Below are 23,027 nucleotides of genomic sequence, written 5' to 3' on the forward strand. Positions count from 1 at the left end.
TTTATTGTTTGAGACAGAGTCTTTCTCTGTCACCCAGGCTGAAGTGCAGTGGCATAATCTGGGCTCACTGTAATCTCTGCCTCCCGGGTTCAAGCTATTCTCCTGCCTCAGTCTCCTGTGTAGCTGGGACTACAGGTGTGCACCACCATGCCTGGCTAATTTTTGTATCTTTAGTAGAGATGGGTTTTGCCATGTTGGCCAGGCTGGTCTCAAATTCCTGACCTCAAGTGATCTGCCTGCCTTGGCCTCCCAAAGTGCTGGGATTACAGCCGTGAGCCACTGCACCAAGCCTTCACAGTTTAATTCAACTCAATTTCATCAAAGATTTTGGAGCAGCTGCTGGGGAAGGCATTATGGGGGGCATGTGAGAAGTTATTTAGGAAGATGCTTTAAATTTGACTGCATGGTGTGTTGCATGTGAGAAGTTATTTAAGAAAATGGATTAAATTTGACTGCATGGCATGTTGCTCATTCATCAAATACTCAATGAGTATGTGCTAGACACTGTGCTAAGTAGTGGTTATACACTGATAAGTAAAAGTTGGTCTTTGCCCTCAAGGAGCTTACAGTCAAATGTGATACAATCCTCATCTCCATCCCCTATAAAAGTGTCAATAAGGCCAGGCGCGGTGGCTCACGCCTATAATCCCAACACTTTGGGAAGCCAAGGTGGGCGGATCACGAGGTCAGGAGATCGAGACCATCCTGGCTAACATGGTGAAACCCCGTCTCTACTAAAAATACAAAAAATTAGCCAGGCATGGTGGCAGGCACCTGTAGCCCCAGCTACGCGGGAGGCTGAGGCAGGAGAATGGCGTGGACACGGGAGGTGGAGCCTGCAGTGAGCCGAGATCGCGCCACTGCACTCTAGCCTGGGCAACAGAGCGAGACTCCATCTAAAAACAACAACAACAAAAAAAAGTGTCAATAAAATCTTCACACTTCATCACTAGCCAATGCTGGATGAAACAGAATGCCGGGACCTGCCTCAGGATATGTGTGCTTTCAGGGTTGCTCAAAGATGACTAGCCCTGTTAGGATTATTTTAGAATTTCCTAGCACCAAGCACCAAGTAACTATCATATAGTAGATGTTCAATAAATAATTATTGGATGAATCCTGATACATTTATATATACAAGCAATGTTGTAGTAGAAAATTGGCTCTGGTATCAGAAGACCTGGGTTAAACAGGCACCAGTATTTCCTGGCTGGACAATTTGTGCAGCCACTGAGAACCTCAGTTTCCTCATCTGTAAAAGAGGAATAATGTCACATGGTTGGCCTATTCAATTATTATTAATTGACTGGTAGTAAAATGTACTGGACACCATGCTAAAAACTTAGTGTGCACCGTGATAAGCACCCTTATGAGTCAGGCACTATTATCTGGTACAGAAACTGAGACTTAGACAGGTTAAGTTCACAGAGTTCAAGGTCACCAGGTTGGTAAGTCAGGAAACCAAGATTTAATTCTGGGCAGCGTGACTGCAAAGATGGGAACACTTCAGCACTTCCTCATATACTGCCTGGTGTTATATAGGTCATCTGAGAACATGGATTCCAAAATACTGTATATTTTAACACATTATAGCAATGTAAAATGTTAATCTTCTAATTTTATGGTAATTACAAGTTTTAAAAGTTGTTCTCTTGAATTAGGTCATGTTGGGCTCATGAGGGCATTGCATTCACTTACCGTAAATAAAGAAGTCTCCAGGAAGAAGGGCTAGTCCTTTGTACCCACAGAGCCTCAAAACAAGACACTCAGCCAGGTGCAGTGGCTCACGCCTGTAATCCCAGTACTTTGGGAGGCGGAAGAAGGTGGATCACTTGTCAGGAGTTCAAGACCAGCCTGGCCAACATGGTGAAACCCTGTCTCTACTGAAAATACAAAAATTAGGGCCGGGCACTGTGGCTCATGCCTGTAATCCCAGCACTTTGGTAGGCCGAGGCAGGCAGATCACAAGGTCAGGAGATCGAGATCATCCTGGCCAACATGGTGAAACCCCAGCTGTACTAAAAATATAAAAATTAGATGGACGTGGTGGCGCATGCCTATAATCCTAGCTACTCAGGTAGCTGAGGCAGGAGAATCACTTGAACCGGGGAGTCGGAGGTTGCAGTGAGTTGGGATCACTGCACTCTAGCCTGGTGACAGAGACTCCCTCTCAAAAAAAAAAAAATTAGTCATGCATGGTGGTGCGCGCCTGTAATCCCAGCTACTTGGGAGAATCACTTGAACCCGGGAGGCAGAGGTTGCAGTGAAAAAAGAAGGCACTTATCACTTCCGGATGTATTATATATTCATTCGTTTATTTGTTATTGGATATCTAGTGCCAAGAGAATGGAAGCTACAAGAGAGTGGGAACTGTCACTACTGCATACCAGTAAGTAGAACAAACTAGTAGGTCACTAATAAATATGTGTTGAGTGAATGACTGAATGCTGGAGAGAATGTGAAGCATCTCTTATACACAGCTGGTGGATGTCTCAGTTGGTAAAACCACTCTGGAGGACAAATTGTTGATATCTAAGTCAAGTTGCACATAAACCAGCAACACCTCATTCCTTGTAATATACTCTGGATGATATTTTGCGTATGCATGTAAGAATATTTATAGCCATATTATGTATAAGAATAAAAATGTGGAAACAACTTCAGGTTCTTCAGGTGAAAAGCAGATAAGCAAATTGTGGCATATCCATGCAATGGAAGATGAGAAAATAGGAAAATGATTGCGCTAGGACTCCACAGATCCTCAGACCTGAATTTCATAACTAAAATGTTAAGTTGGCGGGGGGGGAACAAAAATAGCAGTGACAAAAGGATGCATATATATCATTTATATAATGTTAAAAATTGCAAAACAGGCCAGGCGGGGTGCCTCACGCCCATAATCCCAGCACTTTGGGAGACTGAGGCAGGCGGATAACTTGAGGTCAGGGGTTGGCAACCAGCCTTGCCAACATGGTGAAACCCTGTCTCTACTAAAAATACAAAAAAATTAGCCGGGTGTGGTGGCACATGCCTGTAATCCCAGCTACTCAGGAGGCTGAGGCAGGAGAATCGCTTGCACCCAGGAGGCAGAGGTTGCGGCGAGCAGAGATCTCGCCATTGCACTCTAGCCTGAGCAACAAGAGTGAAACTCCGTCTCAAAAAAAAAAAAGAAAAAAAAATTAGCTGGGTGTGGTGGTGGGCACCTGTAATCCCAGCTACTCAGGAGGTCGACGTGTGAAATTAGCACCATCACCAGGTTATCCTACAGTTGCAATCTAAGTATAAAACAAGTTTCTCATTCCCAGTATATTCACAAAAGTCTCAGTATTGAATCTCACTGGGCAGGCTTGAATCATGTGCCCTTGTGAACCAATTACCTGGTGCTTGGTAAGGTAGCATCAGCCTCATTCAACAATATGGATTGGGAGTAGGGATGAGTGGTTCCCCAAGGGAAAATCTGGATGCTGTTCCCAAGGTGAGAATGAATGCCGAGCTGGCAAAAACAACATGCATCCAAAATAGAGTGATGGTGCTAATCTCATTAGAGAATTGTGAACATGTTAGAAGTTGGAAATCAGAAATAACTACACAGGGAATTATGGTTGAGAAATCAAGCATTTAGAATATTTTGACTTATCAAAATACCTGTGTCTCACAGAAGAGCTTCTGACATTTTGTCCGAGGTTCAGTAGCAGGCGTTGCCACAGCCTCACACTGATTCTTGTTTTATCTGTGTCTGCCCTGGTCTCCTGATTTATGTAGTAGTGATAAAACCTTACTGGAACCTTTCTCAATATTTCCAATTACCCTGCTATTTCTCAAAAAACAAGCTGCCGACATACTAGAAAGAACTCTGGGGACAAGGCAGATTAGCGATTTGCTCTCCAACTTCATCTGGGCTCTATTCCCTGTAATAGGGAATCTTACATTTAAAAGCATGGATTAATCTAATTAATGGAAGAAAATAACATTCAAGCAGCTTTAAAAAATTATCTTACTCGGCCAGGCACGGTGGCTCATGAATGTAATCCTAGCACTTTTGGAGGCCGAGGCGGGTGGATCACCTGAGGTCAGGAGTTCAAGACCACCCTGGCCAACATGGTGAAACCCTGTCTCTACTAAAATACAAAAATTAGCTGGGCATGATGGTGGGTGCCTGTAATCCCAGCTACTCAGGATGCTGAGACTTGAACCCAGGAGATGGTAGTTGCAGTGAGCAGAGATTGTGCCACTGCACTCCAGCCTGGGTGACTGAGCAATATTCCATCTCAAAAAAAAAAAAAAAAAAAAAAAATTCTTAAATAAATGTGGAGAAGTCGCTTTCAAAAATTTGACAGCTTGATCCAGTAACAGTGCCTTTGATATCTGCTAACTATAGGAGCCATGCATAGTATGTTCTTCCTATTTATTTATTTATTTATTTTTGAGACAGTGTCTTGCTCTGTCACCTAGGCTGGAGTGCAGTGGCTCAGTCATTGCTCACTGCAGCCTCAACTTCCTGAGCTCAAGCGATCCACATAAACCCACCAAGTAGCTGGGAGTACATGCGCGTGCCGCCACACCTGACTGATATTTATATTTTTTGTAGAGACAGGGTTTCGCCATGTTGCCTAGGCTGGTCTTGAACTCCTGGACTCAAGTAATACTCCTGCCTCGGCCTCCCAGTGTGTTGGGATTACAGGCATGAGCCACCGCACCTGGCCAGTGTGGTCTTCATAATTCCTATCTGACACCACCTGTTCAAGAGGTACCAACTAATGTGCACGTCTCACTCTTATAATATCTTGCTTTTGAATGGATTGTATGTGGTCAGCTTGAAAGATAAATATCCAACAAGATATAATCATGATTTTTTTTGCCAAATCAGAACTTGGAGAAGTTACTCTTTGATTAGTTAGGATTAGGACTGGCTGCATGTGACAGAAATCCAAAATAGCAGTTTTGGATTTGGTTTAAGAGAGAGACAAGATGATTTCTCTCCTAAAAACAGCCTCCAGGCATGGATGACTCTAGACTAAAACTGTCAGTAAGACTTGTTTTTCTCATCCTATTGGTTTTGTCTCCTATTAGTTTGGCCTTATTTTCAGTCCTGCTTTTTTTACCTAATGATCTCTAGCATCCCCACACTATCCTACAGTATCCTATCTCCGGAATGGAGTCAGAGGAAGGTATGTCAGGTTCTGGAATTTTGTCCTACTTGCAAGGTAATAAATTACTATTGCATGGATGCTGGCAGAAGATGCCTTCATCTGAGACAAACAAGGTTTTTCAGTTGAAGAGCAGATAAGCAAATTGTGGTATATTCATGCAATGGAAGATGAGAAAACAGGAAAATGATTGTGCTAGGACTCCACAGATCTTCAGACATGAATTTCATAACTACAATGTTAAGGGGGGGGAGGGGGCAAAAAAAGCAGTGACAAAAGGATACATATATATCATTTATATAATATTAAAAATTGCAAAACAGGCCAGGCACGGTGAGACAAAGGATTTTATTACTCACTGCACAACAAGTAGCATACTCATGATTTTGGGGCTAGTTCCCCATGTCCCCCAAGACCCATGAAGACAACACAGAGAGAACCAGGTAAACACTGTGCACATAGTGGACTCACACTGCAGCTGAAATCTACCACTTTTATAGAGTGGCAAGCAAGCCTGCTTTTTTTCTGGGAGATGTTACCTCATCCCTCAAGGCTACTCATACAAATGTAACCCTGAGAAATGGCCGACTAAAGAGCAGTCAGGCCATTTCTTTCTGCTTTTTTGGCATATCCAAAAAGGATGTTCAGTAATGATCAGGGCCCTGGCTGATTGATTCACTCAATAGGTGATCCAGGGGTAGTATGGCAGCTGCACTCACTATGGTAATCTGGGACCTAGTCCTCTTCTGACTTGTTGTCTCACCATCCCCTAGTGGGGTATGGCTTGAAGTCCACTTGGCCAAGGATGCCACCATGTCCACAGAAGGATAAGAAAGGGGACAGGGGAGGGAATATTGGAGAAGTGGCATGGCCCCTCTCTTTTTTTTTTTTGAGACAGAGCCTCACTCTTGTTGCCCAGGCTGAAGTGCAATGGTGCCATCTCAGCTCACTGCAACCTCTGCCTCCTGGATTCAAGTGATTCTCCTGCCTCAGCCTCCCAAGTAGTTGGGATTACAGGCATGTGCCACCATGCCTGGCAAATTTTTGTATTTTTGGTGGAGACGAGGTTTCACCATGTTGGTCAGGCTGGTCTTGAACTCCTGACTGCAAGTGATCCTCCCATCTTGGCCTCCCAAAGTGCCGGGATTACAAGTGTGAGCCACCGCGCCTGGCCAGCCCCTTTCTTTAAGCACACATCCTGAAAGTTCCATGCATCACTTCCCCTCACATTCCATTGGCCAGAACTTATATTCAAATAATCATATCAAACTGCAGCGGGGGTTTGGAAATGTATAATCATTAATCTAGGCATTCTGTTAATGTAGCAAAAAAGAGAAGACATTGGGGGAATAACTAAAACTCTGCCACATTCTTTATTAATTGTTGATGGTATTTAAATATATACTTTCGGGGGACCTTGGAGGGTTGGCAGTGCATCCCCTTTCCTCCCATCCTTCATATACATTGAGAATCTGAGCCTGTGTCTTGGGTGTGTACTGGTCGCTAGGTGTTTATGAGCACACACCTGGGGTGTCAGATGCACTTCAGGCATGACCCAAGGTGAGAAAACAGAGGAGTCAGGTGATTTTCTGGGATCTAGAAGAACACAGCACTTTTACTTTAGACGATGGTGCACTTATGAGTGTGGAGCTAGGGACCCTGAGGATCGCAGTGGGAAGGTCTGAAACAGCTCTACACGGAGATGTTCACTATGCTCAGAGGGTGACTGTACAGAGTAAAAGAGCCATTTTGATGGCAACGGGTTTGTCAACAGAAGAGCTCAAGTCATGCAGGGTTTCCCCCCAACCCTCGCAGAGCAGGAGCCCGTGAAAGACATGGAGAACTTCAAGTGACAGGAGACTGAGACAGAGTTGGCAGAAGAGGTTTCCAGGAGTCAGCACTGACCCAGTGTAGTTACAGTAAGGAATTTCCTTGGACCAAGTGACTGGGAGTTAGCTGGGACACTATCCCAAGTCGTATCCAGATGAGGTCCCCAGGGATGGCTTTGCAGCTGGTAGGATCTTCCACTAACTAATGGGAGCTCTGCAGTGTTTCCCGGTAGTCCCAATAAAGCCTCTCTGTGGATGACTTCAGCCTCTGCTCAACATAGAAGCTTGGCCAGCAAATTCCACTTGGAATTCTACAGCTCTTTGAGCCTCAGTCATGTCCCTTGATTTTGTGCCATAGCTTACCAAATTCTTCCTTGCAGGTCAGGGAGACACTCATTGACCAGATTAACTTTGTTCTGAATGGGGTCCTAGCAGAGGAAGTTCCTGTCAAGAAACGCCACATTTTTGGGGGGGAAAAAAAAAAAGACTGAGAATGAAGCCCTTTTGAATGGTTTCAAGTGTACCAGTAGGTACACCAAGACGGGTGGTGCTGTGGTTTGAATGTATCCCCTCTAAAATTCATGTTGAAACTAAATCCCCACTGTGGTAGTATTAAGAAGTGAGACCTTTTGGGAAGTGATGATGTCATGAAGGTTCCGCCCTCATGAATGGATTAGTGGCTTATAAGAGGCTGGAGAAAACCAGTTTAGGCGCTTTTGCCCTTCCTTCCCTCCCACTACGTGAGGACACAGACTTCAAGGCACCACCTTAGAAGGAGAGACCTGACCCTAACCAGGCACCAAGTACCTTCATTTTGGACTTCCCGGCGTCCAGAACTGTGAGAAACAATTTCTGTTGTTGATAAATTACCTAGTCTCAGGTAGTTTTGTTACAGCAGCACAAATGGACTAAGACAGGTGGCATTGATTGATGAAACTGTGTGGCCTCTCCAGAAGGAAAGAGAGAAGGGAAGGCAAGGAGGGGAGGAGATGGCATTTAACCACACACACTGGGACAGCAGCATGGCTGCGACCTCAGGGGCAAGAGGGAAGTCTTTTCAGCAGATCCTTTACCTGGACTCCTGGGGCACATTCAAGTGGAAATGGCTGAGCGAGTTTATTTCAGCAACTTTGGGGCCCTAGGAAAAACTGAACTACTGATAAAAAGCCGAGAGGAACTAGAGCAAAAATCTAGCCAGATAAGATGGCTCTGGCAGACCCCATGTGGCCAGGGTTACAAGACAGGGTCCCTCCACAGTCAGGGCAGGCAGTGAGTCCATCAGATGGCCAGCAAGTGTGTTCTGCCCTGTTCTAGAGCTGAGGTCCTATGCTCCGTGGTCCGTTGGAACAGCCCACTGGGTGCAGTGTGGACTGTAGTCAGAAGAAGATCAGAGGCCCGCAGGCAAATCCAGCCCTGCCTTGGGCAGGCTTGAACAGAGAAATGTAAGCCTCGCTTCTGCGTCTCTTCAAAAGGCTAACACTGAATCTAGGTCAGAGAATTGCAGTGGAATTGGCAGTTTCTTCTGAGCTTAACCACATTCTATAAAGATGTGTGGTTATACAAGGGCCAGATGAAGTCAGGAGAGGGCAAATGTGACAGGTTCCTGTGCAGTGTTTTTTTCTGACACCAGCTCTGACACCCAATCACACCAACCAATTCCATGACACCAATTGGGTGTCCCAAATTCAATTTTGACATGTTCTATCTGGAGTTAGCGTCAGACCCCACAAGTTAAAGGGCTTAGTCTCACAAGACTGCCCCTGTCTTCAGATACCAGCTGCAAATAGGGTGCCCAGACTACCCACACTTCCGCCCAGACCACTACAAATGTGAGGATTTCCATGACCTCCTTTCAGATTTGTTAATTCACTAGGATGACTCACAGAACTCAGAAAAATACCTTACATGTGCTCACTGGTTTCTTATAAAGGCTAAAACTCAGGAAAAGCCAAATGAAAAAGATGCATAGGGCAAGATATGGGGGTGGGGTGGCGCAGAGCTTCTGTGCCCTCTCTTGGCGCCCCACCTTTCCAGCACATCAATATTTTTACCAACCCAGAAACTCACCAAACCCATTGGTTAGGGGTTTTTGTGGAGGTTTCATTACATAGGCAAGATTAATCAAGTCTTTGTCTTTGATAATCAAACTCAGTCTTTAACTCACTCCTCCCCCAACCCGCTAGGGAAGTTGGCCTGACAGTTCTAATCCTCAAATCTCTTGGTTGGTTATTCTGGCAACCAGCCCCCATCCTGAAGCTATCTAGGGCCCCCCCATCTTGAGTCATCTCATTAGCACATTAAAAAACCCCTTATAACTCAGGAGATTCCAAGGGACAAGACTATATATTTATTAGAGACAGTGTCTTGCTATGTGGCTCAGGCTGGAGTGCAGTAACACCATCATAGCTCACTGTAGCCTTGACTCCTGGGCTCAAGCGATCCTTCTACCTTAACCTCCCAAGTAGTTGAGATACAGATTTGTGCCACCACACTCAGCTAATTCTTTTTTTTTTTTTTTTTTTTTTTTGAGATGGAGTCTTGCTCTGTCGCCCAGGCTGGAGTGCAATGGCATGATCTCGGCTCACTGCAAGCTCTGCCTCCCGGGTTCACGCCATTCTCCTGCCTCAGCCTCCCGAGTAGCTGGGACTACAGGTGCCCGCCACCACGCCCGGCTAATTTTTTGTATTTTTAGTAGAGATGGGGTTTCACCGTGTTAGCCAAGATGGTCTCGATCTCCTGACCTCATGATCCGACCACCTCGGGCTCCCAAAGTGCTGGGATTACAGGCATGAGCCACCACGCCCGGCCTCAGCTAATTCTTTAAAAAAATTTTGTAGGCCAGGCATGGTGGCTTATGCTTGTAAACCCAGCACTTTGGGAGGCCAAGGTGGGAGGATCACTTAAACTCAGGAGTTTGAGACCAGCCTGAGCAACACAATAAGTTCTTGTCTCTACTAAAAAAAAAAAAAAAATTAGCCAGACATAGTGGTGCATGCCTATAGTCCTGGCTACTCTGGAGACTGAGACAGGAGGCTCACTTGATCCTGGGAGATCCAGGCTACTGTGAGCTGTGATTGCACCACTGCACTCCAGCCTGAGTAATAGAGGGAAAGTCTGTCTCAAAAAAAGAAAACAAAAAAAAATAGTTGTTTATAGAGTTGGAGTCTCACTGTTTTGCCCAGGCTGGTCTTGAACTCCTGGGCTCAAATGATCTTCCTGCTTCAGCCTCCCAAAGTGCTGGGGCTGCAGGTGTGAGCCACTATACCCGGCCAGTTTAAAGATCTTACTTGGCTTTTATTTACAATTCTAGAATTGAGCAATACCTCATTCCATAAAGAACGATGAGTGTTCCGATAAGCTGAGCAGAGGAGGTCGGATTTAGAAACAGAGAAGAGGGGAGAGAAGCAGAAACAGAGAATGAAAAGTGGATTGGTGGTTTCAAATTTCCTTTCCATGTAAAGGTTGAAGTAGAGAAGATTTTCTTATCATACCAGCTCAAACCGACCAGCTCAAATAGCTTGGGGACTGGGCTATTATTTCATTCTCAATTTCTGGGAAGGTCAGATAAACAACTTATTTTCAACTCGGTGGGGTAGAGCTTCAGCATGAGTGACTATTTTGGTTTGGTCTGTCAGGCCTAGTGCAGGAGCTCAGTCCAAACCAATGGCCGCCTCTAAATTTTATTTAATAGCAGTAAGTCTAAGGAGTGACCTGGCCTCTATTTTTTTTTTTTTTTTTTTTCTGAGACGGAATCTTGCTCCGTCACCCAGGCTGGAATGCAGTGGTGTGATGATATTGGCTCACTACAACCTCTGCCTCCCAGATTCAAGAGATTCTCGTGCTTTGGACTCCCTAGTAGCTGCCACCATGCCAGGCTAATTTTTGTATTTTTGGTAGAGATGGGGTTTTACCATGTTGCCCAGGCTGGTCTCGACCTCCTGACCTCAAGTGATCCGCCCGCCTTGGCCTCCCAAAGTGCTGGAATTACAGGCGTGAACCACTGCACCTGGCCCTGGCCTCTATTTTTAATAAACTCTCTAAATGATTCCCACGCTCACTGAAGTTTGAAAACAAAGTGGTATACATTGTTTTGAGTCCCTCACCCTCAGCACCACTCCTTCCCATGAAGCCTATTCAATCATGCTCTGAAGGAAGAGCCCCATCTGACTCAGGTTATGGCCCTGCTCCTGAAGGGCCAGGCAGAAGGACGGCTGAGTACAGAGGATGTCTCCGTGGAGCACATCTACTTTAGGATCCCGGAGATTCTGCCGCAGGTTGGAATCAGACTCTCCGGAAAAGGAATCAGAATTCACATTGGTCAGTGTCTGCTGTATCAAGTGATGTGCATGCTGTGCATTTTTATATGGTTTAATCCGTGAGGGAGGTATAACCACTGTCATTTAATAGCTGAGAAAACTGAGGCTAAAAGGGGACTGGGGCCAAAGAGTCACACTGGTATTCAAACTCAGGCCTGCCTGGCTCCAATGTCTACCCCCAAATAGTACGCAATGGGCAGGGAACATGTTCAGTTTGTGTGACTTGGCTGTGAGCTCGAGCTGCTGCAGCCACAGTGCAGTGCTGTTTGCTCCATCATCACTGCGTCTGGAACAGTGGGAGGGACGGGACAGCTCTGTGCTGCCAAGTAGGAGCACGATCAGCTCCCAGATGCTGCTTCCTGAAGCGCTACTTTCTCAGAGCCTCCCTGGGGAATCAGCAGTCCTGCTGAATGTGTCCCTGTCTCTCTGTAGAGTGTGCTGATCTCAGATCCCGGAGGTACAGCCTGGCCAAAGGTTCTGGAGATTGTTGGCACCTCCACATCTAATGCTGAATCTAGCTTGGCTGATGCCAATTTGACCTTCTTCTGATGTGGTGAATGTCCCCTGGATGGCTCTCTGGTCCTGAGTCCTGTCTGCAAGGCCAGGGAGGGCCGGGTAGGAGAACAGCCCTTCTGTTCAGGGCTGGCGTAAAGGAAGATGGGCTGAAATAGAAAAGGCGTCACTCAGGGCTTTCGAGTAAACCAAAGCCAAATCCAACAGGAACAGTGGGAAAATAAATAGAAGGAATATAAAAATCAGCAGCCAGAACTTTGACAGTAGGTCAGAATAGAGTGGAATAGGTGATGGGAGGTGATTTAGGGATGAGTCCATGAGGCCACAGCTTGGCCAACACACCTGGAGTGCATCACAGGGCAAGAATAGGAGCTTGGAGGAAATATGTGCACCTGGCCAAACTGTGCTTTACTTCCATGAGTTTGTTTGTTCATCCAAGGTGGAGTTGGCAGTGTGACATGACACTAATGGAAGGGACAGGACAGGAAGTTAGCGGTGTTGTCGGGAGAAACTAGCCAAGTGCAAATTCACCTTTTAGTCCAGGGTCTGGTCCTCAGTCTTTCAGGCAAGAAACTCAGTATTGTCAGTGCCCTGGGATTCATCCTGCTTAGAGACTAACCCCAGCTACACTTTTAAGGACTGGTATATAAGATAAAAGCCTATCTATTTATTTAAAAGAAATTATCCTCTTCCAGGGCCTGGAATGTTCTAATCTCCCTTTCCTAGTATGGAAGAACTGGTGATGATGAATTAGAAGAATTAACAATCAAGGGCCTGCCAGGCATGGTGGCTCAGTCCTGTAATCCCAGCACTTTGGGAGGCTGAGGAAGGGTGGATCACCTGAGGTCAGGAGTTCCAGACCAGCCTGGCCAACACGGTGAAACCCCGACTCTAATAAGAATACAAAAATTACCTGGGCATGGTGGTGGGCGCCTGTAATCCCAGCTACTTGGGTGGCTGAGGCAGGAGAATCCCTTGAACCCGGGAGGCGGAGGTTGCAGTGAGCAGAGATCATGCCACTGTGTGACAGACCGAGATTCCATCTCAAAAAAAAAAAACAAAACAAAACAAAAAAAAAAAAACAAGGGCAATTTTATGAGCCTGAGTTGCTGCAAAGAGCTGGCTAGGAAATGTACATGCCCAAGGAAAGTCCATGCTTCACAAGGGAGAGTTCCTCTCTGATGACGAACTACTGATGCTCCCAAGATTCGGTGTCTTCCCTGGACAGTGCTGGATATTATCAGCCAATGTTTGTATCTTCAACACTTCTTTTTCTGTGCTTCTGTATCAAAGTTGCATAATTTTTTTTTTTTTTTTCTTTTTTCTCGAGATGGAGTCTCGCTCTGTCTCCCAGGCTGGAGCGCAGTGGTATAATCTCAGCTCACCACAAACTCCGCCCCCCGAGTTCAAGTGATTCTCCTGCTTCAGCCTCCCGTGCAGCTGGGATTACAGGTGCGTACCACCATGCCCAGCTAATTTTTGTATTTTTAGTAGAGATGTGGTTTCACAATGTTGTCCAAGCTGGTCTCAAATTCCTCAAATGATCTTCCCGGCTTGGCTTCCCCAAGAGAGTTGCATAATTTAACTTGTGCTCCAACTTTGTTGTGCAGATGAAATAGGTTTTCCTATCATTTTGTCTATAGCTGCTCTGGTCTTCTCTTAAGCCACCACTCACTTGGTTAGTTGTTGTCGTTGGTGGTGAGGATGATCGAGATGTGCTATCTGGTTTAAAGCATGGTAATGCTGATCATTGACACAATTCATTTAGCTATGTTCAGTTTCTCTTGGTTGAATTATCTCAATAATCTCCCTGTCTTCCTGCTTCTTCTCCTAACGTGGTGAACAGATGTATGGAGAAGAGAGAGTAGTATGGCTTATGAGTCTTCACCACAGCAGGAAGAGCCACAGGCCCCTGCTGGGTCCCCTGCCTTCTCTCTCCTTCATCCACCTATTTTCTGTGTGCTCTGCTGGCTTCTGAAGCTGCAGCCTGTAGCAGTTAGCATGTGGTCCTGAACTGAAGGTCCTGCAGGTCCTGCACTGGTCCCGTGGTCCTGCACAGCCTTGGCAATGCATCTTGGGAACACTGGCCCCCTTTCCATGACAGACGTGACTTGCCCTCGGCTCTGACTGTGAACCCTGAGCGTCTGCTTTGTCCCCCACTTGTCGCCTGCCCTGGTGGTGAAATCTGCCCAATTGTCGCATACAACTAATGTTTATAGTTTCTTCTGAATAAACATATGAATTAACCCTCTTAGTCTTAAAACTTGAGTAAGTTCCATTTGTCTTCTCTGAGTTCCATTGTAGGAAACCAACCATCATGCCTCCCATAGTATCAGAAAGCTGAAACTTACCAGATCGCTGCATCAGGACAGTGAGATACCAGACACCTCACCCATCATGACTGCCTAACCCACCACCTGCTTCCTGTTGACCAACTCCTCTTCCTCACCCCTCCCTAATTCCTGTTTTCCTGCATGTAGTTTCATTTCTTCCTTGCTATATAAACCCCTAATTTTAGTTGATCAGGGAGATAGATTTCAGACTGATCTCTCAATTCCTTGGCTGTAGCCCCCAATTAAAGCCTTCTTCCCTGGTAATACTCACTGCTCCAGTGACTGGGTTTCTGTGTGGCCAACACTAGGACCTAGACCGAAGCCCTGGTGTTGTAGTAGCAGTGGCCTGCTGCAGCCTATGCAGTGGGGCTTCTCTTGGTTCAGACTCGTGTCCTCTCTTATTAGTTACACCATAATTGTCTCCAAATGGCCTCTCTACCTATGGCCTCCTCCAGTCTCTTCCTCACAGCTGCAGAGCATCTTTCTAAAATACCCAGAAGATCATAAAAAATTCTTAAGAGCTTCCAATTTTCTTTTCTTTTTTTTTTTTGTTTTTGAGACAGAGTCTTGCTCTGTTGCCTAGGCTGGTGTGCAGTGGTACGATCTTGGCTCACTGCAACCTCTGCCTCCCATGCTCAAGTGATTCTCCTGCCTCAGCCTCCCGAGCAGCTGGGATTACAGGCACCCACCACCACGCCCTGCTAATTTTTGTAGTTTTAGTAGAGATGGGGTTTCACCATGTTGGCCAGGCTGGTCTCGAACTTCTGACCTCAAGTTATCCACCCACCTCAGCCTCCCAAAGTGCTGGGATTACAGGCATGAGCCACCATGCCCAACCTCAATTTTCAATAGGATAAACTTTCAGCTGCTTAGTCTGGTATAAGTAAGACTTTAAGCAATTTGGCTTTCGTTTACTTTCCAGCCTTATCTCTATTTTTCCTGCCTCACATGGACATCTAACATAATACACCCTTTTAGGACCCCATGTGCTATTTTTTCTGCCTTAAATTTTCTTTTCTTTTCGTTATTTAAGCCCTAGCTCAAACGCTTCTCTGTGAAAATTTTTTTTCTTTTTCTCTTTGCACAGATCTCTAGTATGTCACTTATCACATTTATAAGTAAGCTGAACTATTTTAAACTTAAAAATTTAAGAAAAATGTTTCTTCAATAAATTATATAGTAATTAAAAACCCAATTAACAACAAATGCTCTTCTCTGTTCACAAGAAGCCACCTCTGGTCATTAAAACAAACTCACTTTAGACACTGACATGTTTACATAATTATAAATTATGAACATCTCAGAGTTGGCTTATTAGACTGTTTTTTCTTTTTCTCCTTTTCTTTTGATACAGGGTCTCCCTCTGTGTCCGGAATTGGTGGGTTCTTGGCCTCACTGACTTCAAGAATGAAGCCGTGGACCCTCGCAGTGAGTGTTACAGTTCTTAAAGATGGTGTGTCTGGAGTTTGTTCCTTCAGACATTCAGATGTGTCTGGAGTTTCTTCCTTCTGGTGGGTTCGTGGTCTTGATATCAGAAAAAAAGCTGCAGACCTTCCTGGTGAGTCTTATAGCTCTTAAAGGCAGTGCGTCTGGAGTTGTTCATTCTTCCCTGTGGGTTTGTGGTCTCACTGGCTTCAGAAGTGAAGTTGCAGACCTTTGCCAGGAATGTTGCAGCTCATAAAGGCAGCACGAACCCAAAGAAGGAGCGGCAGCAAGATTTATTGCAAACAGGAAAAGAACAAACCTTCCACAATGTGGAAAGGGACCTGAGAAAACTGCCACTGGCTGGCTCCGGCAGCCTGCTTTTATTCCCTTATCTGGCCCCACCCACATCCTGCTGATTGGTCCATTTTGCAGAGAGCTGATTGGTCTATTTTACAGAGAGCTGATTGGTGTATTTACAAACCCTGAGCTAGACACAGAGTGCTGATTGGTGTATTTACAAACCCTGAGCTAGACACAGGGTGCTGATTGGTGCACATACAATCCTCCAGTTAGATATAAAAGTTCTCCAAGTCCCCATCTGGTTCAGGAGCCCAGCTGGCTTCACCGAGTGGATCCTGCACCGGGGCTGCAGGCAGAGCTGCCCGCCAGTCCCGAGCCGCGCCTTCACTCCTCAGCCCTTGGGCTGTGGATGGGACCGGGCGCCGCGGAGCAGAGGGCGGCGCCCATTGGGGAGGCTCAGGCCTTGCGGAAGCCCACCACAGAGGGAGGAGCTCAGACATGGCGGGCCGCAGGTCACGAGCCCTACCCCGCGGGGAGGCAGCTAAGGCCCAGTGAGAATCTGAGTGTGGCGCCGGTGGGGCCGGCACTGCTGGATCGCAACCTCCAAAGCTGCTGGCCGGGGTGCTAAGCCCCTCACTGCCCTGGACCAGCGGTGCCGGCCCGCGGCTCAGTGTGCGGGGCCCGGCGAGCCCGAGTCCGCGCCCGCCGGAACTCACACTGGCCCGCAAGCACAGCCCGGGTTCCCGCCCGCGCCTCTCCCTCTACACCTCACCGCAAGCAGTGGGCACCGCAAGCAGTGGGAGGAGGCTCGGGCCTTAGCCAGCCCAGAGAGGGGCTCCCACGGTGCCTGGCGGGCTGCAGGGCTCCTGAAGTGACACTATAGTGGACGCCGAGGCCGAGGAGGCGCTGAGAGTGAGGGCTGCTAGCACACTGTCACCTCTCACCTCTGTCACCCAGGCTGGAGTGCAGTGGCAAGATCTTGGCTCACTGAAACCCCTGCCTCCTGGACTCAAGCCATTCTCCTACCTCAGCCTCGTGGGTAGCTGAGACTACAGGCATATGCAACCATGCCCAGGTAATTTTTTGTATTTTTTGTAGTAATGGAGTTTCACCATGTTGCCCAGGCTGGTCTCAAACTCCTGAGCTCAAGCGATCTGCCTGTCAAAATGTTGGGATTACAGGCGTAAGCCACCACTCCTGGCCTTTATTCGAGTGCTTTTGCTCACAAATAACAGGATATTGGTTTCAACAGCAATAACAGTACGTTAACAAAAAAGTCAGTGCTGGGCATGGTGGCTCATGCCTGTAATCCCAGCACTCTGCGACTCCGAGGCGGGCAGATCACCTGAAGTCGGTAGTTCGAGACCAGGCTGACCAACAAAGTCTGTCATTGGTTTCTTGGGCTCTCCACTTTAGCAAAGAAATCACCTAAATCTAAGAGACCTCTAACTTCTCTCTTATGGCAGTCTTCCTCTTTTAGATTCTTCCTCCAGAATAGATTTTTAAAAACCATCTTTATCAAGATATAATTCACATACCATAAAATTCACCCATTTAAAGTGTACAATTCGATGGTTTTAGCATATTCACAGAACTGTGCAACTACCACCAAAATCCAAGTTTAGAACATTTCCATCATTTCCAAAAGGAACTCCCACCCCAGAGGAGTCAATCCTACCTGTACCCCAAACCCCACCGCCAGGCAACCACTCATTTAATTTCTATTTGAGCAAAAATGTTTAAAAGAGCCAGATTTTCTGCTAGAAAGTCAGTAGAAAACACTATAAAAATGAGCTGCAGGGTAGATACTTAAATTTAAATATATCATGAAAGGCAATTCATCTGCTGTAGGAGAGTTTGTTGTGAAGGAACTGATTTCATACTGCACTTAGTGAAAGCAAAATTTCTAAGCACTTTATTTCTTTCCTCATTGCACTGTCCTAAATAATCATGCTGTTTTCTAAATTGTGGCTGTCTTATAGTTCAGCCTTTCTTTAAGGTAAGTGAGATTTATAAAGACATAAAGTAGATATAAAATTACAAAACTCAAAAAGAAACTCAAGGTCTGGGGCCGGGCACAGTAGCTCACGCCTGTAATCCCAGCACTTTAGGAGGCCAAGGAGGGCAGATCACCTGAGGCCAAGAGTTCGAGACTAGCCTGACCAATACGGTGAAACTCGGTCTCTACTAAAAACACAAAAATTAGCCAGGCGTGGTGGCAGGGTAATCCCAGCTATTCCGGAGGCTGAGGCAGGAGAATCGCTTGAACCTGGGAGGTGGAGGTTACAGTGAGCCAAGATCATGCCACTGCACTCCAGCCTTGGCAATAAGAGCAAAACTCCCATCTCAAAAAAAGAAAAGAAAGAAATTGAGGGTCTGATGATAGGTAAGGCTTTAATTAAAAACAAAAACAAAATTTACCCAATGCCAGAAGCGGGCAGACAAGCTGTTCATTGACAGTGACACTGGAGTCACGTGCCTTTTCTTCTCCCCTGGTATCTGTACAGGCCCTGTCCACTTTAAGTGTTATTCACAAGAAATAAATCTACTGAAATGAAAACCAGCAAGGAAACCTAAGACTCAAGACTAATTGCTTTCATTATTGTTGCAACATTCCCTCTAACTTGTTACATCCTCCACTCTGTACCTGTTGTGTTGAGATAAAAGAGAAAACAGGAAATGAGGTTGTTTAGCACGGGCAAACAACTATCACCAAGAGGTTCCAAGGCGAAGGCTTTCTGGTCAGAGGTTGAGGAGATGTAGAGAAAACCAGATTTGTACCAGATAATAGTAGAAAAGAAAGCTGTGCCCAAACAGAATTGAGGGGACATCCCAGTGAGTTGGCTTTTGATACTGGGTTACTACCACTTAAGGTAGACATCTTATTTGCCCCTCACGACTGCAGATTTGAATCTTGTTCATTTGGTTTCAATCAGGATCAGACTACCAAGTTTCTTTTTTTTGACCTATTTGTTTTCTTTTGCCTTTAATTATGATTGCTGTAGCAGAAAGACATTTTGTATCAGTTTGCTATTTAAAATGACCCAGTAGGCTGGAGGAGGTGGCTCACGCCTGTAATTCTAGCACTTTGGGAGGCCTAGGCTGGTGGATCACTTGAGACCAGAAGTTGGAGACCAATCAGGCCAACACGGCAAAACCCCATCTCTACTAAAAATACGAAAATTAGCCAGGCATGGTGGCACACACCTGTAGTCCCAGCTATTCAGGAGGCTGATCTGGGAGAGTCACTCGAACCCGGGAGGTGGAGGTTGCAGTGAGTGGATATGGCGCCATCCCACTCCAGCCTGGTCAACAGAGCAAGACCCTGTCTCAAGAAATAAAATAAAATAATGAAATAAAGGTGGGGCACAGTGGCTCACGCCTGTAATCCCAGCACTTTGGGAGGCCAAGGTGGGCGGATCATGAGGTCAAGAGATCGAGACCATCCTGGCTAACACAGTGATACCCCATGCCTACTAAAAACAAAAAATTATCCGGGCATGGTGGCGGGCACCTGTAGTCACAGCTACTCGGGAGGCTGAGGCAGGAGAATGGCGTGAACCCGGGAGGCGGAGCTTGCAGTAAGCCGAGATCACGCCACTGCACTCCAGCCTGGGCGACAGAGCGAGACCCCGTCTCAAAAATAAATAAATAAATAAAATGATTGACTAGAAAGTTAGCTTTTTCTTATTTTTATTTTATTTTTTGAGATTTACATAAATCACTCATTAAGTGGATGCTTTCGAAACTGAAGGGCTAATCTGATAATCTGGCTCGGTCTGCCAAATTTAATCTGGCCTGGCTTTCTTTTGGTTGGTTGCTTTTTGCTAATTTTTTTACCCATATATCTAAAAGCCATGCTGCTAAATGCTATTACTTAACCTTCACTGGTTACCTTACTGATAACGTTTCTGATGTATATGTCACCATGGTAACAGTTGCTTAAGTTGTTTGTCAGGAACTTGAGAGCAGCTCCTGTTCTGTTCAAACCGGTTGAGACCACCTCCCCTTCAACTGGACCTGTTCAGATGCATGAGACGTGGCCTTTTGATGTCAGAGGCCCAAAAACTCCACCTTCAAATCATGCTAACACTATTTTCTGAACATGCATCCTGTGAAGAGCCACGAACCCGGACTATGCTTGCACAGATCACTGATTACTTCTTTTTCCCCACTGCCAGTCATCTTTCCCCATTCCTTAGACCACCCCACTATTCTAACCCATAAATATTCCTAAGCCTTATCTTTGGAGAGGCAGATTTGAGAGCTGCTATTCCACCACCTTGCTGGGCTGCCCTGGGAATAAATCTTCTCTTGCAAAACCCATTGTCACAGTGATTTCTCTACTAGGTTCTGGCAGAGTGAACGTAGTCGGCATCACTTTAATAACCAATAATGTCGGCTGGGCGCGGTGGCTCATGCCCATAATCCCAGCACTTTGGGAAGCCGAGGCAGGCAGATCACAAGGTCAGGAGATCGAGACCATCCTGGCTAACACGGTGAAACTGTGTCTCTACTAAAAATACAAAAAATTACCCAGGCGTGGTGGTGGGCGCCTGTGGTTCCAGCTACTCAGAAGGCTGAGGCAGGAGAATGGAAAATGGCTTGAAACCGGGAGGCAGAGCTTGCAGTGAGCCGAGATCGTCCCACTGCACTGCAGCCTAGGCGACAGCGCAAGACTCCGTCTCCAAAAAAAAAAAAAAAACAAACAAACAAACAAACAAAAAAAAACCAATAATGTCTTCTCTGAAGAAAAGTCCCTATTTTCAAATATTTTTTCCAAATTACAAAGTTCATAAATGAGAAAGTAATATTTCTGGTTTCTAGAATGTATGGGCTTCTTAATAATCACAGGGTTTGCTTAGCTGCTATTTTTCTTACCCTTTTGCTATTAAAATATTTTGCCATGCAAAAAAGAGATAGAGAATAATAAACACTCAAGTTCCAAATTTTGCTTAAGAAATAAAACACTACAGGCCAGGTGCAGCGGCTCTTGCCTGTAATCCCAGTACTTTGGGAGGCTGAGGCAGGGGGATCATGTGAGGTCAGGAGTTCAAGATCAGCCTGGCCAACATGATGAAACCCCATCTCTACAAAAAATACAAAAATTAGTGAGGCAGGCCGGGCGCGGTGGCTCAAGCCTGTAATCCCAGCACTTTGGGAGGCCGAGACGGGCGGATCACGAGGTCGGGAGATCGAGACCATCCTGGCTAACATGGTGAAACCCCGTCTCTACTAAAAAATACAAAAAACTAGCCGGGCGAGGTGGCGGGCGCCTGTAGTCCCAGCTACTCGGGAGGCTGAGGCAGGAGAATGGCGTAAACCCGGGAGGCGGAGCTTGCAGTGAGCTGAGATCCGGCCACTGCACTCCAGCCTGGGCGGCAGAGCGAGACTCCGTCTCAAAAAAAAAAAAAATTAGTGAGGCGTAGTGGCACACCCCTGTAATCCCAGCTACTCAGGAGGCTGAGGCAAGAGAATCACTTGAACCTGGGAGGCAGAGGTTGCAGTGACCCAAGATCACGCCACTGCACTCCAGCCTGGGTGACAGGAGTGAGACTCCATCTTAAAACAAACAAACAAAAAACACTACAAACACAATTGGCCCTTTTGTGTATCTTTCCCCATTGCATTCCCCACCTTCTCCCCAAAAAGAATCAAATTCATGTCTATTCTCAGGCATATCTTTATAATTGTGATAAATACTCATATGATGCTCTCTAAACAAAATCAGGTTGTTTCTGCATATTTTAAACTTCAAGATGAGGGAAGGACTACAATTCCTGCCTCAGCTTTGGGTTTTGGAAAGCCAAACAGTGGAATGCCTATTTCAGTGTAGTTTCTGGCACTTGGTTCAGCGGTCGAGGCCCAGTCATGTGATTGTGTAGGCAGATCATAGTTATTTAGGCCATGGTAGCAGTTACACAAGACATGTTATTTCAATTTATTGTTAATAGCTGGAAAGTCATTTCCAAACATAGTTAAGCATATTCTAGATATAACTGGTACTGAAAATATCTTTGTATTCCTGTGTATGTTGAGATTTTCAGTAGGTTGAAGTACAAATGTATATTTATTATTGCAAGAGGAATATGCTGTAATAATTACTATTTTGAAAGCTGTTAATTTACATACAAAATTATTAAGAACTTTTTAATAGTTAAATAGGGAAATAAATAGTTAAAATATTGACAGTGTATTCGTTGACAATTTTAGGAAGAATGGTAGACTTTTATTGACTTGATAGCGCCTTATAAAAATAATACAAGTTAGAATAATAGACATTATATTATAATTTCAATCATTTTACAGTTGCTTGTATACTAGTATCCAAAACAAATAATCTTTAAGAACTCTATTTGACTTTTAGCTTTTAAATTCCATTTAGATCATGAGTGTTAAGAAAAAGTGTCATTTGGAAATTATTTTCTCTTTTTTATTTTATTTATTTATTTATTTTTTTGAGACAGAGTCTCGCTCTGTTACCCAGGCTGGAGTGTAATGGCACAGTCTTGGCTCACTGCAACCTCTGCCTCCTGGGCTCAAGCAATTCTCCTGCCTCAGTCCCCCAAGTAGCTGGGACTATAGGCCTGCGCCACCATGCCAGGCTAATTGTATTTTTAGTAAAGATGGGGTTTCACCATGTTGGCTAGGCTGGTCTCAAACTCTTGACCCCAAATGATCTGCCTGTCTCATCCCCAAGTGCTAGGATTGCAAGCATGAGCCACCCCAAGTGCTAGGATTGCAAGCATGGCCTCTTTTTTCTTTATGAGGATAATTTTTTTTTTTTTTTTTTTGAGACCGAGTTTCACTCTGTTGCCCAGCATGGAGCACAGTGACCCAATCTTGGCTCACTGCAACTGCTGCCTCCCAAGTTCAAGGACTTCTTCATCCTCAGCCTCCCGAGTTGCTGGCATTACAGGCAGCTGCCACCATGCCCTGCTAATTTTTGTATTTTTAGTAGAGATGGGGTTTCACCATGTTGGTCAGGCTGGTCTTGAACTCCTGACCTCAAGTGATCTGCCTGCCTCGGCTTCCCAAAGTGCTGGGATTACAGGTGTGAGCCATAGCGCTTGGCCTTTATGAGGATACGTTTACAGTAGAATATTAATTTTGTCATCTCAAAATTTCACCAAGAAAAACTCCAAATTCATGTACAACATCTAT

The 23,027-nt window shown here is 45.6% G+C and overlaps 1 long non-coding RNA gene across 3 annotated transcripts in view; it reads left to right on the forward strand.

Annotated features, from left to right (window-relative positions):
* Nucleotides 1–7,694: 7,694 nt before the first annotated feature.
* Nucleotides 7,695–23,027, forward strand: part of LOC144333791 (uncharacterized) — a 33,532-nt gene continuing 18,199 nt past the window's right edge. The window contains exons 1-4 of one of the 3 annotated variants that reach the window (XR_013402847.1): nt 7,697–7,814; nt 13,136–13,257; nt 15,493–15,566; nt 16,821–16,938. This is a non-coding gene — a long non-coding RNA (uncharacterized LOC144333791). Of the gene's footprint in view, nt 7,815–13,135; nt 13,258–15,492; nt 15,567–16,820; nt 16,939–23,027 lie in introns of all 3 variants that reach the window. The other 2 variants (XR_013402846.1, XR_013402848.1) reach the window with 2 other exon arrangements.

This window comes from Macaca mulatta, chromosome 13 (genome assembly GCF_049350105.2).
Source record: "Macaca mulatta isolate MMU2019108-1 chromosome 13, T2T-MMU8v2.0, whole genome shotgun sequence".
Taxonomy (NCBI): Eukaryota; Metazoa; Chordata; class Mammalia; order Primates; family Cercopithecidae; genus Macaca; species Macaca mulatta.